The 15,360-nt window shown below is 35.1% G+C and overlaps 1 protein-coding gene and 1 non-coding gene across 2 annotated transcripts in view; one reads left to right on the top strand and one right to left on the bottom strand.

Moving 5' to 3' along the window:
* WNK3 (WNK lysine deficient protein kinase 3) overlaps positions 1–15,360 on the top strand; it is a 136,098-nt gene that overhangs the window by 19,187 nt on the left and 101,551 nt on the right. The window lies entirely within an intron of this gene.
* On the bottom strand, positions 7,497–7,564 carry LOC133082797 (small nucleolar RNA SNORD52). The gene has a single exon (XR_009699018.1). It is a non-coding gene; the product is annotated as a small nucleolar RNA SNORD52 (small nucleolar RNA).

The raw sequence follows: 15,360 nt of genomic DNA, 5'->3' as shown, positions 1-15,360 counted from the left end.
AAACATAAGGAAAACCTTTGTGACCTCAGCCAGCTCATGGGAAATGGTCAGTGTTCACAAGAGATGCTTAAAATTAAGATTAAATAAAGCCAATCACTAAGTACAGGTTTTTTTGTTGTTCAAATTCCAGTGGTCTCTGTGTGTGGGTGTGTATGTATGTACCATGATTTCACGCCTTCTGAATTTGCTGTAGATTGCCATTTAGATAGGTTGAAATTTAGTCTTGGTCCCTGCATTTCTAGGAAGCCTTTTGTTTCAAAACTTTACTCTGTTTTTTTCTGTTTTTTTAAAAACTTTACTCTCCTTTTGTTTCAAAACACTTACTCTGTCAGTGTTTGCTTTGTATGCAGATTCAGGAGACTATTGTCAGAGACTGAGATTCTTCTGTAAGTCTGGGGTGGGATGCAAGACTGCAATTTTAACAAGCTTTCAAAGTGCTTCCAGTGTAGGAAGTCCCTTGATGACTCTTTGGAATGCAAGTTACGCAGCAGTCAAGCCATTCTAGTAGTTCTTGAAAGATGTGTGCGTGTGCTGTGTGGGGTTTGCTTGGTTTTCTTCTTACCCCCTTTTTACCCTTTAAGAATTTTATTTTAAGGTCTGTGTCACAGTAGGAATATTAGATACTGCGAGTAAACAAACATTAAGATCACCTGAAATTATACTACTTTGAGGATGCTTTAAGCATTTCAGTATATATCTTTATGGACTCTTTCTTTTGCATAAATGTATATATGACTGTATGCAACCCTCATGGAATCGTACTATAAGGTTTGAACAAAACTTTTTTTTTTAACTTATCATGAACATCTTTTCATTACTGGTAATTGTAGATTTACATCATTATTTTTAATAGCTGCCCTTATAAGTTATTTAATCAGTTCTCTGTTGTTGGACTTCTAGATTTTTCTCCGATATTTCACTATTATAACCATGGTCGTGATCAATATCCTTGCATATATATATTGAAAATTATGTAAATTTTAATTTAATCTCTGCATTGTGGTTTCAGTAACACTCATCTTTTTTTGGGGGTGGAGACCACAAAATGTAAAATATTTACTATCTTGTCCTTTGTTGTTGTTGCTATTGTCGTTTGCTTTTTTTCTTCCAGTTTTATTGCGATATAATTGACATACAACATTGCGTAAGTTTAAGGTGTACAGCATAATGATTTGACTTAAATACATCATGAAATGATTATCACAGTAAGTTTAGTGAACATCGTCTCAAATAGATACAAAATTAAATAGAAAAAAATATTTTTTCCTTGTGATGAGAACCCTTAGGATTTACTCCCTTAATAATTTTCATAGATAACATACAGTAGTAGTGTTATGTTTAGCATGTTGTACATTACATCTTTAGTACTTATTTATCTTATAAATCTTTTGACTGCAGTAACACTCATCTTTTAGTGATACTCTGTTTGTAAATGGGGGAGGTAATTTCCATTCACTTGGTAGTAGGACACATAGTGAAGATATGTCAAGTATTTTGCAAATTGTGTACTCTAACTGTGCTAAAGAATGTTTAGGTAAAACTTGAAAATATTTTAGTGGTAGGAACTGCCTAGGGGAATACCTTCTATTATTCACCTGTGGAAAGGTTGAAAGATCCCATAAGGTCTTACTACTCCAAGTGTAGTCTCTGGACCAGCAGCATGGACATCACCTGGGAACTTGGAGCCGCAGGTTCCTAGGCCTCATCCCAGACTATTGAATCAGAGTCTACCTCTTAGTAACATCTGCAGGTGATTTGTATGCACAGTAGAGCTTGAAAAGCACTGAAATAAGGGACTAATTCCAAGAGCTAGCTGAATCAGAGGAGGAATTCCCTTAATATACCAACATGAGCTTTTTATTATATCATATATACTGATTCCTGGCATCCACTCCAGACTTTCTAAATCAGAATCTTCAGGAGGTGAGGCCCAGGAACTTACTTTTTTTAAGAAATTAATTAATTAATTAATTAATTTTGGCTGTGCTGAGTCTTCGTTGCTGCGTGCGGGCTCTAGTTGTGGTGAGCAGGGGGGCTACTCTTCCTTGTGGTGTGCGGTCTTCTCATTGCGGTGGCTTCTCTTGTTGCAGAGCACGGGCTCTAGGTGCGCGGGCTTCAGGAGTTGTGGCTTGCGGGCTCTAGAGCGCAGGCTCAGTAGTTGTGGTGCACGGGCTTAGTTGCTCCATGGCATGTGGGGTCTTCCCGGACCAGGGCTCAAACCTATGTCCCCTGCATTGGCAAGCGGATTCTTAACCGCTATGCCACCAGGGAAGCCCCAGGAACTTACTTTTATTATTTATTTATTTATATTTTTTATGAAGTTTTATTTTATTATTATTATTTTTTGGTCACACTGTGCAGCTTGAGGGATCTTAGTTCCCCAACCAGGGATCGAACCTGTGGCCCCTGCAGTGGAAGCTCAGAGTCCTAACCACTGGACCGCCAGGGAATTCCCCACAGGAACTTACTTTTAAAAGTTCTCCAGGTAATTGGATATATAGCCAGATTTGGGGATCTCTCATGTGGAGCAAATGTTGTAAATTTTAATTTACAAAAATAAAGTACATTTTAATTTATACAAAGAACAACAATTGCTATCTTCTATTCTGAAAGAAATGTCGGAATTAGTGGACTTAGTTGATACAATTTTTGGATCTCATGTCACTTTCTGCATATTTGGAATTAGGAAAAACTAACTTATTTAGAATCCCAGAAGGATAAGGGCATCATCTTTTAATTACTTTCCTGTGAGTAGTATATAGTTTATAATGTACAATTTCTCATATTTTTTCTGTAAAGTCTTACTCTTTATTATATAATTAAACAATTTTGTTGAAAAACATCCCAGTGAGCAGTTTAAATGTTTAAATTATTCTTGATTCTTTCCCAACCTTTGTTTATATATACGTGTGTGTATAATATATAAAATTGGTGTGTCTATACTTTTGTCTTGTTATCAGTTTGACATATATTTTCTATTTATTAACATCATTAAAATATGTAAACTATTATTTTATTGCATACACACCACCTCTTAATCTTCTCCCCTGAAATTTGGCAGTTCTTTTCTTTCTTAAAATTTTATTTTTGCATGTTTGATTTGAAATTCACAGCTCAAAAAAAGGTTTTTATACCTTTTTCTCTTGATGGCATTTCCCCCTATTGTAGATATTTGAGCCTTGTGTAACAATTCTTAAAAGCCTCATATCCATTTATTTAGAATACATGGACTTTAGGGCAGTGCAAAGAACCAGGAGAGACAGATTTTACTGCTGATATTTGACTTGGAGGATGTTAAAAACAAACAAACAAATCCTTTGATGATGTGGGTCAGATTTAGGATTTGGCTATAAACATTTGCATTTCAACAGTTTGTCATATTTTACGGTTTCTATAATTTGATTTTTTAATGCATTATTGGGAAGAACCTGTTGTTCTTTGTAAAGAACTTGTAAATTACTTGGTAATTGCTTGGTAAATTGGTAATTTGTTGTGAGTGAGGGCTGTCAGTCATACCTTTTATTTAGAAGACTTTTAGTTCATGATGTTGAAAGACCTGCTCACATGTTACTAAAAGACCTGTTTTGTAACTTTTAGAAGAGTCAGTCACAAGAGTTTGTAATAGTTTTCTCCTACACTAACAACATGAAAATCAACAACACCTTGCTTTTACATATGGAAACACAACCAGTTTTTGCTTTACTTCCGCTAGCATGCTTGTCATTTGTTTTCTTGATGGAACTGAGTTTTCATATACCGCTATTTTCCAATTGAAGGAACATCATAGATATGTAAAATTTTTTGTTATTTGACTGTTTCTAAAATGTATTTGAGTGTGCTTGTAATAAGCTTCACTGTGGGGTCAATTCTGTGATTGTGTGCTTTTCAAGGTAATTAAACAGGCCTTCTTTAAGTAACATCTAACAGCTAGACGTCTAACAAGTCAGCTATAGTCTCTGAACTGAACCAAAAATGGCACTGAAAAGAAAGATTAAAAAAAAGACATAGTTGACTGTAGCAAGTTGATGTGTTGAGTGAGCATTCTAATACACTTTGTTTATAGTAGTGAATATATTCCAAGCAATGCAGTAGAAGTAACAGTTTAAAGATCTGTACTTCCATGCCTAAAGTATCTTATCAAAATTGTGGAGGAACTTGTTTCTGTTTTATTTTCATTTATCAAATAAAAACACTTTGGGGAGAAGTATATTTTTAGGCAGACCTACATTTAATTGTGAAATTAGAATTAGATAATAATGTGAAAATAGCTGAATTTCCAATAAAGGAAAAAGTAATTAAAAATATATGCTAGAATTTCTGTTTCTGAATAAATATTGTTGTCTAAAGTATTCACTCTGGGATATTTTTGCTCTTAAAATATTTTTGTTATGACCCTCTTGGAAGTGATTCCAGATTCTGTTAGAGCTACACAAGAAAATGCTTCATTACATATAAGCACACCCTAAATAGTGTTATTCAGTTTTAATTTCCCACTGTCTTCATCACACCCAGCCCTCAAAGTGCAATACTCTCATAGGCAAAGAATGATTACATCGAAGGGAGGAGGGATAAAACTTGCTTAACTATATATGTTCTAGTTTCTTTGTTTAAAAGCTAGTCACATAACTTTATTAAGTATAAACCAAAGACAGATGTTTTCATAAAATGACAAAGGGTGAGAGTGGCAGGAGACAGACTTGGTCTGGGAAATACCATTAATTTCCCCAGTTAGTTCAATGAGTTAGTTTTGAGCTAACTATCTGCTTGATAGATAACAAATTGATACATCTAGTTGGCTGAATGAATAATTGCACCCCAAAGATGTTCATGTCCTAATCCCTGGAACCTATAAATGTGTTACGTAACATTGCAAAATGGATTTTGCAGCTACAATTAAATTAAAGGTCTTGTGATAGGTAGATTATCCTGGATTATCTGGGTAGGCCCAGTGTAATCACAAGGATCCTTTTTTAAAAAAAATATTTATTTATTTATTTGGCTGCGTTGGGTCTTAGTTGCGGCACGCGGGATCTTTCGTTGCACCGTGCGGGCTTCTCTCTAGTTGTGATGTGCGGGTTTTTCTCTCTCTAGTTGTGGCCCATGGGCTCCAGGGTGTGTGGGCTCTGTAGTTTGTGGTGTGCAGGCTCCAGGGTGTGTGGGCTCTGTAGTTTGTGGCACGCGGGCTCTCTCGTTGACGTGCGCGAGCTCAGTAGTTGTGCTGCACAGGCTTAGTTGCCCTGCAGCATGTGGGATCATCTTAGTTCCCCGACCAGGGATCGAACCCACATCCCCTGCATTGGAAGGCGGATTCTTTACCACTGGACCACCAGGGAAGTCCCACAAGGGTCCTTTTGAGAGGAAGGATGGCCATTAGTCAGAAGGAGATCTGACAATGGAAGCTGAGGTTGGAGTGATAGGAATGTGGGCAACCTCTAAAAGCTGGGAAAGGCAAGGAAACAGATTCTCCCCTAGGGCGTACAGAAGGAACACAGCCTTGCCAACACCTTGATTTTAGTTGAGAGAGACTCATTTGGATTTTTGATCTCTGCAATTGGAAGATAATAAATTTGTGTTGTTTTAAGCCACTAAATTTGTGGTAATTTGTTATAGCAGCAATAGGAAATGAATACAGTACACATAGCTATCATTCATTCATTTGTTCATTCATTCAACAAATAAATATTCAGTACCTACAGTGTACCAGAACTGTGCTAAGTGCTAGGGACGTAATGGGGATAAAAAGCAGACACAGGCACCATTTTCATAAAGCTTACAGTAGAGGGAGTTTATAGTCAGTAAGAAGAAGGCTTGGAGATTGGAATTAGTGAAAAGATGAAAGGGCTGTTAAATATAGATTTGTTTGAAAGAAATGGTAGGGTTGGGAATAGCAAGCAACATGGATACTACTCCTTTACTACTTAGTTTTCTTTTTTATTTTGAGATAATTTGCTACTAACAGAATAGTTGCAAAGATAGTATAGAAGTTCCTGTATGTCCTTCACTCAATTTTCCCTTATGCTAATATTTTAATCAGAGAACATTTATCAAAACTTAAGAAATTAGTATTACAATACTATTAACTAAAGTACAGAACTTGTTTGGATTTCACCAGTTTTCCTACTGGTGTTCTTTTTTCAATGGTATGATCCAGTTCAGGATCCCACATTGCATGTAGTTATGTCCCTTTAGTCTCTTCCAATCTGTGACAGTTCTTCAATCTTTGTTTTTCATGATCTTGAACTTTTTTTCTTTTCTTTTCATGATCTTGAACTTTTAATGAGTACTGCTCAGTTAGTTTGTAGAGTGTTCCTTAATTTGGGTTTGTCTTATGTTTTCACATGATTAGATTTAGGCTATGAATTTTGGCAAGAATACCATAGAAATGATGTACCCTTCTCAGTGCATCATAGCAGGGGGTACATTATGTCGATATGGATTACTGGTTATGATAACCTTCATCATTTGGTTAGGGTGGTGTCTGATAGGTATTCTTTTTTTTTTTTTTAAATGTATGTCTGTATTATTTTAAATTTATTTATTTATTTATTTTTGGCTGTGTTGGGTCTTCGTTTCTGTGCGAGGGCTTTCTCTAGTTGCGGCAAGCGGGGGCCACTCTTCATCGCGGTGCGCGGGCCTCTCACTATCGCGGCCTCTCTTATTGCGGAGCACAGGCTCCAGTCGCGCAGGCTCAGTAGTTGTGGCTCACGGGCTTAGTTGCTCTGCGGCATGTGGGATCTTCCCGGACCAGGGCTCGAACCCGTGTCCCCTGCATTGGCAGGCAGATTCTCAACCACTGCGCCACCGGGGAAGCCCTGATAGGTATTCTTTATTGTAAATTAATATTTTCCCTTTGTAGATTAATAAATATCTTGGGAATAGATACTTTGAGACTATGCAAATATCTGTTTCTCCTCAAACTTTCCCTTATTATTTTGGCATCCATTGGTGTATTTTTCCTGTAATAAGTATTACTCTGGTGTTCTAATGGTTATTTCCTATTTCCCATATTCCTTCTACATTTATTAATTGGAATTACCTCTTAGTTTTATGTGGTCTCTTCTTAAGTATGACTGTTAAGTTTCTGAAAACCCAACAATCGGGGAAATTTGTCATTGAGGAACTTTAGTATATCTTAAGTTATTAATAATGGTGTCGTATACTTTTGCATTTATCAAAATTAGTATTAATTGAGTACTTATGCAAGTACTTAATTTGAATATTTTATTTAATCTTGCAATAGTTATATGAGGTAAGGATGATTAGTTTTCAGGTGGTAGAAGTGAGGTTTAGATTCATTAAGTAACTTTCCCAAAGGGGTAGAGTAAGGATTTATAGTCCATCAATTATATATATAAAACACTTACATAGATGATTTAAGAATTTCCTCCTCATTACTTATTTGAGCAGATCACTCTTTCATGTTTTTAACCATTTTACAACAAATGATTTCTTAAATGGACACTGTTTAAAATAAGATTCTTTTTTTCCCCCCAAATGAGTTAGAACTTAATTTTGGGCTTCAGGACCAGCGTCAGAGACTCTAGTCTGAGAAATCATCATTCCTGTAAAATAAGGTTCTTAACATTAAACTTAACTGCTGAAGCTCAAAGGGTACTAGTTAATGGTGTCATTTAAGGACACTCTCTGGCTTGGGGGCTCTGAGGAACAGTTTCATGGTTGTGTTGCCATGGTTCAATGTCTGGCCTTCACCTTTTGTCAGTGTCCAGAGGTGGTTGGACACGTTGGGAAGACTGACTTGTGCTAACTCAAATGCCTAGGTTTAGGACAGAAATTTATTAATTTAGAATGAATTAATGAATTAATTTTATCTGATATAGTTGTTAGGTCATATGGTCCAATTGGTCTGTAGGTTAGATACATGGGAAGCTAAATTATAATCAGAAGCTGGCTTAGTAAGTACAGCATCAGAACAAAGGTACTAGATGTTCCTGTGTGTCCTGCTAAGACAGTATACTGACCGAATGAACTGGATGCTCAGGTCCTAACTGGATGAGGACATCCTCTTTGTTCAACAGTACTGGAAGACAAGTGAACCTGGTTATGTCTGTGGTTCATCCCCCTTTCCATATGTTATCTTTACCACCATCGATGAGCACTTTTCTTTAGGTATTAATACATACCATTGCGGTCTAAAAGCTTTAACATGCTCATATGGCCAAACTGTGATTATTATATGCTGATTTCTTGATTAATACTTTGATGTTACCATTTACAAATTATAATTACTCTAGTGTGTGTTTATTTCATTTAGTTTTACACATATCTCTCCATGGAAAGTGGTTTGTGAATGAGGTATCTGTAGTCATTACTGTGAATATTGTTTCTGAGAGGCAGAGCTTTGAACTAGGAAGTACTTGGGATTCATAATACAGCAGACCTAAGTTCCAGTTTGCCTGTGCCAGTTAGGTACCTTGGGCAAGCTAAGCAGTTTAGCATTTTGGAGCTTTACTTTTTCACTTTTTTTAAAAAGAAAAATATAATAAATATTTCTGATATCCAAAAAAAGAATAAAGAATAACATAATGGAAACTGTGTACCTACTGTTTAGCTTGAGAAATAAAACGTTGAGAATTAGAGATAATGCTTATAAAGCACATAGTACATGTTTGAGTATTCAGTAAATGTTAGTGATAAAATACTGAGTAACCTCATATTTATCCAGAATATTCATTGATATTTAAGAACCATTTTGAAGCCTTCATAGCATTCATCTTTACTTGAACAAGTTATTTTATAATACAGCTTTTAGAACAATGTTGATGATTTCTTCCTTTTTTCACGTTTGCAGAAACAGATCCACATAGCCTCTGACCTGGTTCTGTAGTTCATTGTTGGTGTTTGCATTAAGAGACATAGCTGATAACGCCATACTTTACCTTTTGGAAACTAAATACTTCTTATCTTGAATAAATACATATGCAGGTTAGTCATGTTGGTATTGTGCCTTGTCTCAGGAAAGGTTTTGCATACATTTTTAGCATTCCGTATATTATAATAGATTAAGTGTTTAGTTAACATGAGGACAGTATTTCTTTTTAAAGAAGTGTGGATAAGTTAAAATCTGTTTGGTAAATTTGTATTTGACCTCTATTATATTTATCAGCCATATAAATTAATATTTGTAACACTGAAAAATTGATATTTGATACTATTTTTTGGTGACCTTACTACTGGAGACAGTAGATTTAGGGATCATTTTTGTAGACTATAATTTTCCGACTCTGTCAGCTCCATTAGCTATCACTGCTCTCTAGTTTGCCTTTTGTGGTTCATCACTCCTTTCTTGAGTACGAACTCTACTCATTGGCGACATGTGAAAATTACCTTATCAAAGTGGTTATCATTAATACAATAGAGTGTGTGTGTGTGTGTCTGTGTGTCAATCTGTCTGTGTTTAAAGGAGGATTACTATAGTAGCTGAAAACTTTCCTCTGATTTTGGTGCTAGTTTGACAGGTTTACTTTCCTCTCACTGAATTAGAAGTGGACCTTTGAAGATCTTGGCCATACCTTTTTAGTGGATTTTACCTCCAGCATTATGTCTGGGACAGCAGTTGTAATTTTGTAAAGCTGTTTACTCTTAATGCTGACTACTTTTGATCCATAGGATCAAAGGATAAAGTGGAGTAATTTAGTTTGGTACATGAAAGACTTGTGTTCTGCTAATTTAATCAGAAGGCATCAAAATTTATTCATTATTCTTCAGAGTAGATCTGCTGATCTATCATGAGAGGATGACTCCTAGCTAATTACAGGGACATTTAGGATTTATTAGTCATTTTAGGTTAGCTAGAAAAGCATAAACACTTTACTTGTTTACTTGCTCTCTTCTAAGTTTGTTGTTCCTTGCTTTTGTTCTTTGAGTTCCTTAACTTTTTTTTTCAGGCTTTAAAAAAAATTGAGATACAATGTGTAAGTTTAAGGTGTACAACTGTTAGTTTGATACATTTATATATTGCAATATGATCACTATAGTAACGTTAGTTAACACCTTTATCATGCATGTCACATATTTATCATTTCTTTTTTGTGTTGAGAACAGCCAAGATTTAGTCTATTAGGAACATTGAAGTTTACCATACAGTATTGTTGACTATAATCACTGTGCTGTATATTAGATCTCTAGAACTTATTTCTCTACTAGTTGTAAGTTTGTACCCTGAAATAACATTCCCCTACCCCTCAGCCCCTGGTAACCACTATTCTACTCTGATTTTACAAGTTCAGATTTTTAGACTCCACATATAAATGTATGATATTTGTAATTTGAAGGGATATCTGCATACCCATGTTCATTGCAGCATTCACAGTAGCCAAGATATGGCAATAACCTAAGTGTCTGTCAACAGAAGAATGGGTAAAGTAGATGTGATGTGTATACGTATACAATGGAATATTATTCAGCCATGAGAAAGAAGGAAATCCTGCCATTTGTGACAACATAGAAAGACCTTTAAGGCATTGTGCTCAGTGAGATGTCAGAGAAAGACAAATACTATAAGTTCCTTAACTCTTTTTTAAAATAAATTTTTATTGTGACAAAATGTACATAACATAAAATTTACCATTTTAACCATTTTAAGTGTACAATTCAGTGGCATTAAGTACGTTCACCCTCACTACCACCCATTTCCAGAACTTTTTCATCATCCCAAACTGAAACTCTGTACCCATGAAACAATAACTCAGGTGTCCATTGACAGATGAATGGATAAAGATGTGGCACATATATACAATGGAATATTACTCAGCCATAAAAAGAGACGAAATTGAGTTATTTGTAGTGAGGTGGATGGACCTAGAGTCTGTCATACAGACTGAAGTAAGTCAGAAACTTACTAACACATATATATGGAATCTAAAAAAAAAAAAGGTTCTGATGAACTTAGGGGCAGGACAGGAATAAAGATGCAGACGTAGAGAATGGACTTGAGGACACGGGGAGGGGGAAGGGTAAGCTGGGACGAAGTAAGAGAGTAGCATCGACATATATACACTACCAAATGTAAAATAGATAGCTAGTGGGAAGCAGCTGCATAGCACAGGGAGATCAGCTCGGTGCTTTGTGACCACCTAGAGGGGTGGGATAGGGAGGGTGGGAGGGAGACGCAAAAGGGAGGGGATATGGGGATATATGTATACATATAGCTGATTCACTTTGTTATACAGCAGAAACTAACACAACATTGTAAAGCAATTGTACTCCAATGAATATGTTAAAAAAAAAAAAACAACTCCCCATTCCCCACTCTTCCCACCCCCTGGTAGCCACTATTCTACTTTCTGTCTCTATGAATTTGTCTATTCTAGGTATCTCATATAAGTGGAATCATACAATATTTGTTCTTTTGTGTCTGGGTTATCTCACTTAGCATAATGTTTTCAAGATTCATCCGTGCTGTAGCATGTATAAGAATTTCATTCCTTTTTAAGACTGAACTTGTATGTATATACCACACTTGTTTTATCCATTCATCCATTGATGGACATTTGTATTGTGTCCACCTTTTGGCTATTATGAATAACACTGCTATGATATTAGTGTACAAATATCTGCTCAAGTCCCTGCTTTCAATTCTTTTTGGTGTATACCTAGAAAGTGGGATTGCTGGATCATATTTCAGTTTTTTAGGAACTGCCATACTGTTTTCCATAGCGTTCATTTTACATTCCCGCCAGCTATGAACAAGGGTTCTATTTACTCCACATGTTTGCCAATATTTGTTATTTTCTGTGTGTGTGTGTGTGTGTGTGTGTGTGTGTGTTTTAATAGCCATCCTAATGGGTGTGAAGTGGCATCTCATTCTGGATTTGATTTGCATTTCTCCAATGACTAGAGATGTTGAGCCTCTTTTTGTGTGCTTATTCACCATTTGTATTTCTGTTTTGGAAAAATGTCTATTCAAGTCCTTTGCCAATTTTTGAATTGGGTTGTTATTGTTGTTGCTGTTGTTGTTTAGTGACAGGAGTTCTTTATATATTGAGTATTAATCCCTTATTAGATTTTATTAGTTTATTTTATTAGTTGCAAATATTTTCTCCCATTCTGTAGATTGCCTTTTCACTGTCTTATAGTGCCTTTAATGCACAAGTTTTTAATTTTGATTAAGTTCAATTTATATATTTTATCTTTTGTTGCCTGTGTGCTTTCACTTAAAAATTCATTGCTAAACCCAGTGTCATGAAGATTTTTCCCCTATGTTTTCTTATAAAAGTTTTATAATTTTACCTCTTATGGTTATTAGGTCTTTGATGCATTTTGAGTTAATTTTTGTATATGGTGTAAGGTAAGGGTAACCACTATTCTGCTCTCTGTTTTTATAAGTTCTTCATTCTTTTGCACATGGATACTCAGTTTCTCCAACCTTTTGTGAAGAGACAATCCTTTTTCCATTGAATGATCTTGACACCCTTGTAGAAAATCATCTATTTGACTATTTATACGAGGGATTATTTCTAGCTCTATAGTCTATTCCATTGATCTTTATGCCAGTATCACAGTGTTTTGATTACTATAGCTTTGTAGTAAGTTTTGAAGTCCAGAACTCCAACTTTGTTCTTTTTTCAAGATTGTTTTGGTTATTTGAGGTCCCTTGAGAGTCCGTATGAATTTTAGGATGGTTTTTTTTTTATTTCTGCAAAAAAATGGGATTTTGATAGAATCTGCAGATCTCTTTTGGCATTGACATCATAACAGTGTTAAGGTTTTCAATCCATAAACATGGGATGTGTTTCTATTTATTTATGTCTTCTATAATTTTAGCAATGTTTTGTAGTTTTAAGTGTTATAAGTCTTTTGCCTCCTTAGATAAGTTCCTAGATATTTTATTCTTTTTGATGCTATTATAAATGGAATTATTTTCTTAATTTCCTTTTTGGATTATTTATTTTAGTGTATAGAAGCACAATTTTTTTTTCCTTCTTCATTAGGGTGAATTTATTTATAATTAATCATTACATTAGTGCTGTCCCCCTTGGGGTTCCCAACTTTATGCAGGATATCCCTTTATATTCTAGAAACACAACTTAATTTTGAGTGTTGATTTTGTATCCTGCAACTTTGCTGAACTAGTTTAGTAGTGATTGATTTTGAGTGTCAGGAAAAGGAAGCTAACCACTAGTAAAAAGGAAAAAAATATGATATATTTTTTTAATTTTTAAAAACATTTTATTATAGAAAACAATAAAAACAATAAAATATAAACAAAAATAGCAGTATAATGAACTCTTCTGTATCCATCATCCAGGTTCAACTCATAGTTAATCTTTTTTTTTTTATTTCTGAGATATACATTTTAAAGTAATAACTAGAATTATGACTTATAACATTATACCAGAACATATAAGATTTTTAGAAATTTCATGTAATGTCTGAAACATTTATATTAACATATTTCCATACAAATAACCCAATGAAAGTTTAGTATTAGTTGTTTTGTTTGTTTGTTTTTTTTTATACTGCAGGTTCTTGTTAGTCATCAATTTTATACACATCAGTGTATACATGTCAATCCCAATCGCCGAATTCAGCACACCACCATCCCCACCCCACCGCAGTTTTCCCCCCTTGGTGTCCATATGTCTGTTCTCTACATCTGTGTCTCAACTAATATGATATATTTTTAAGTTAACAGGAATAAAGGAAACAGCAAAGTAAAATAAATAAAGAACCTAAAATAAGATGGAAGGAGTAAAATTAAATATATCTTTTGCTATATCAAATGTGGACAGATTGCACTTGCAGGAGTACCAACCAATATTAATATCTATCATAGAAGAAAGAAAGTAAACTTAAAGCATTAAACAGGGTATTATAAAGTTATTTACTTCACAGTTTAAGAAGATAAAGACCTGTGATAAAGACTTATAGGCACCAAAAAGATGCTGGCTAATATTTTAAATTCAGAACCTCTAATAGATTAAAGGAAAATGGATAAACATATAGCTGTAGTAGGAAATTTCAGGTGCAGATCAAGCAGACGAAAAGTGAATAAGTATAGAGGAACTGAATTATATAATCCACAAACTCCATTTGATGGATATATAGAAGCTTATATTTTCCAAATGGGGAATATACATTTTTATGGTCTACAAGCCACTAAAAAAGTTGGTTAAATATGGGGCCCAAAGAAAACCTTAAGTTAAAAGAAATGAGATTTTATATTCTGCATTACTCAATAAAATTAGAAATAAATAATGAAACAAGTAACAAAAAAACTCTTAACTAATTGGAGATCAGAAATCACACTCCTCGATAAAGTTTGGATCAAGGAGAAAATCAAAACTCAAAGTATAAACTACCTAGAAAGCAATGAAAAAGAAGACATTGCAACAAAACTTGTGAGTCATTGCAAAAGCTATACCCAGAAGAAAATTTATCAGCTAAAATGTCTTCATTATTAATGAACAGTAACTGTTGGGTTGGCCAAAAAGTGCCTTCGTTTTTTAAGAAAAAATAAAAGACACATTTTTCATTTTCACCAAGAAACTTATTGAACAACGTATTCACCCTTTTGTTCTACCTTCTGCCATTTTTCAGGCAACTTCATAATTCCGTCTTCCCAAAACTTTTTATCTTTTTGAGCAAAGAACTCTTCCAGGTGCCTTTTACAGTCTTCCAGGGAATGGAAATTTTTTCCATTAAGAGAATTTTGTAAAGACCGAATAAATGGAAATCCGAAGGTGCAATGTCTGGTGAATACGGCAGATGAATCAGAACTTCCCAGCCAAGCTGTAACAGGTTTTGCCTGGTCATCAAAGAAACATGTGGTCTTGTGTTATCCTGATGGAAGATTATGCGTTTTCTGTTGACTAATTCCAGATGCTTTTCGTCTAGTGCTGCTTTCAGTTGGTCTAATTGGGAGCAGTACTTGTTGGAATTAATCGTTTGGTTTTCCAGAAGGAGCTCATAATAGAGGACTCCCTTCCAATCCTACCATATACACAACATCACCTTCTTTGGATGAAGACCAGCCTTAGGTGTGGTTGGTGGTGGTTCATTTCGCTTGCCCCACGATCTCTTCCACTCCACATTATTGTACAGTATCAAAGGAATTCACATAACCAAGCTGATGCAAATGATTTTCAACGCTTGATTTGGATATTCTGAGTATGTCGGCTATCTCCCACACGGTATAACGTTGATTGTTCTCAATGAATGTCTCGATTTGATGGCTATCAACTTCAGCTGGTCTACCCAACTGTAGAGCATCGTCCAGCGAGAACTCTCCAGCACGAAACTTCGCAAACCACTTTTGACACGTTCGATCAGTCACAGCACCTTCTCCATACACTGCACCAATCGTTTTTTGCATTTCGGTTGCGTTTTTACCTTTCTTGA

This window comes from Eubalaena glacialis, chromosome X, assembly GCF_028564815.1.
Source record: "Eubalaena glacialis isolate mEubGla1 chromosome X, mEubGla1.1.hap2.+ XY, whole genome shotgun sequence".
Taxonomy (NCBI): domain Eukaryota; kingdom Metazoa; phylum Chordata; class Mammalia; order Artiodactyla; family Balaenidae; genus Eubalaena; species Eubalaena glacialis.
The sequence above is the reverse complement of the archived record's forward strand: the minus strand, read 5'-3'. Positions and strand labels throughout refer to the sequence as shown.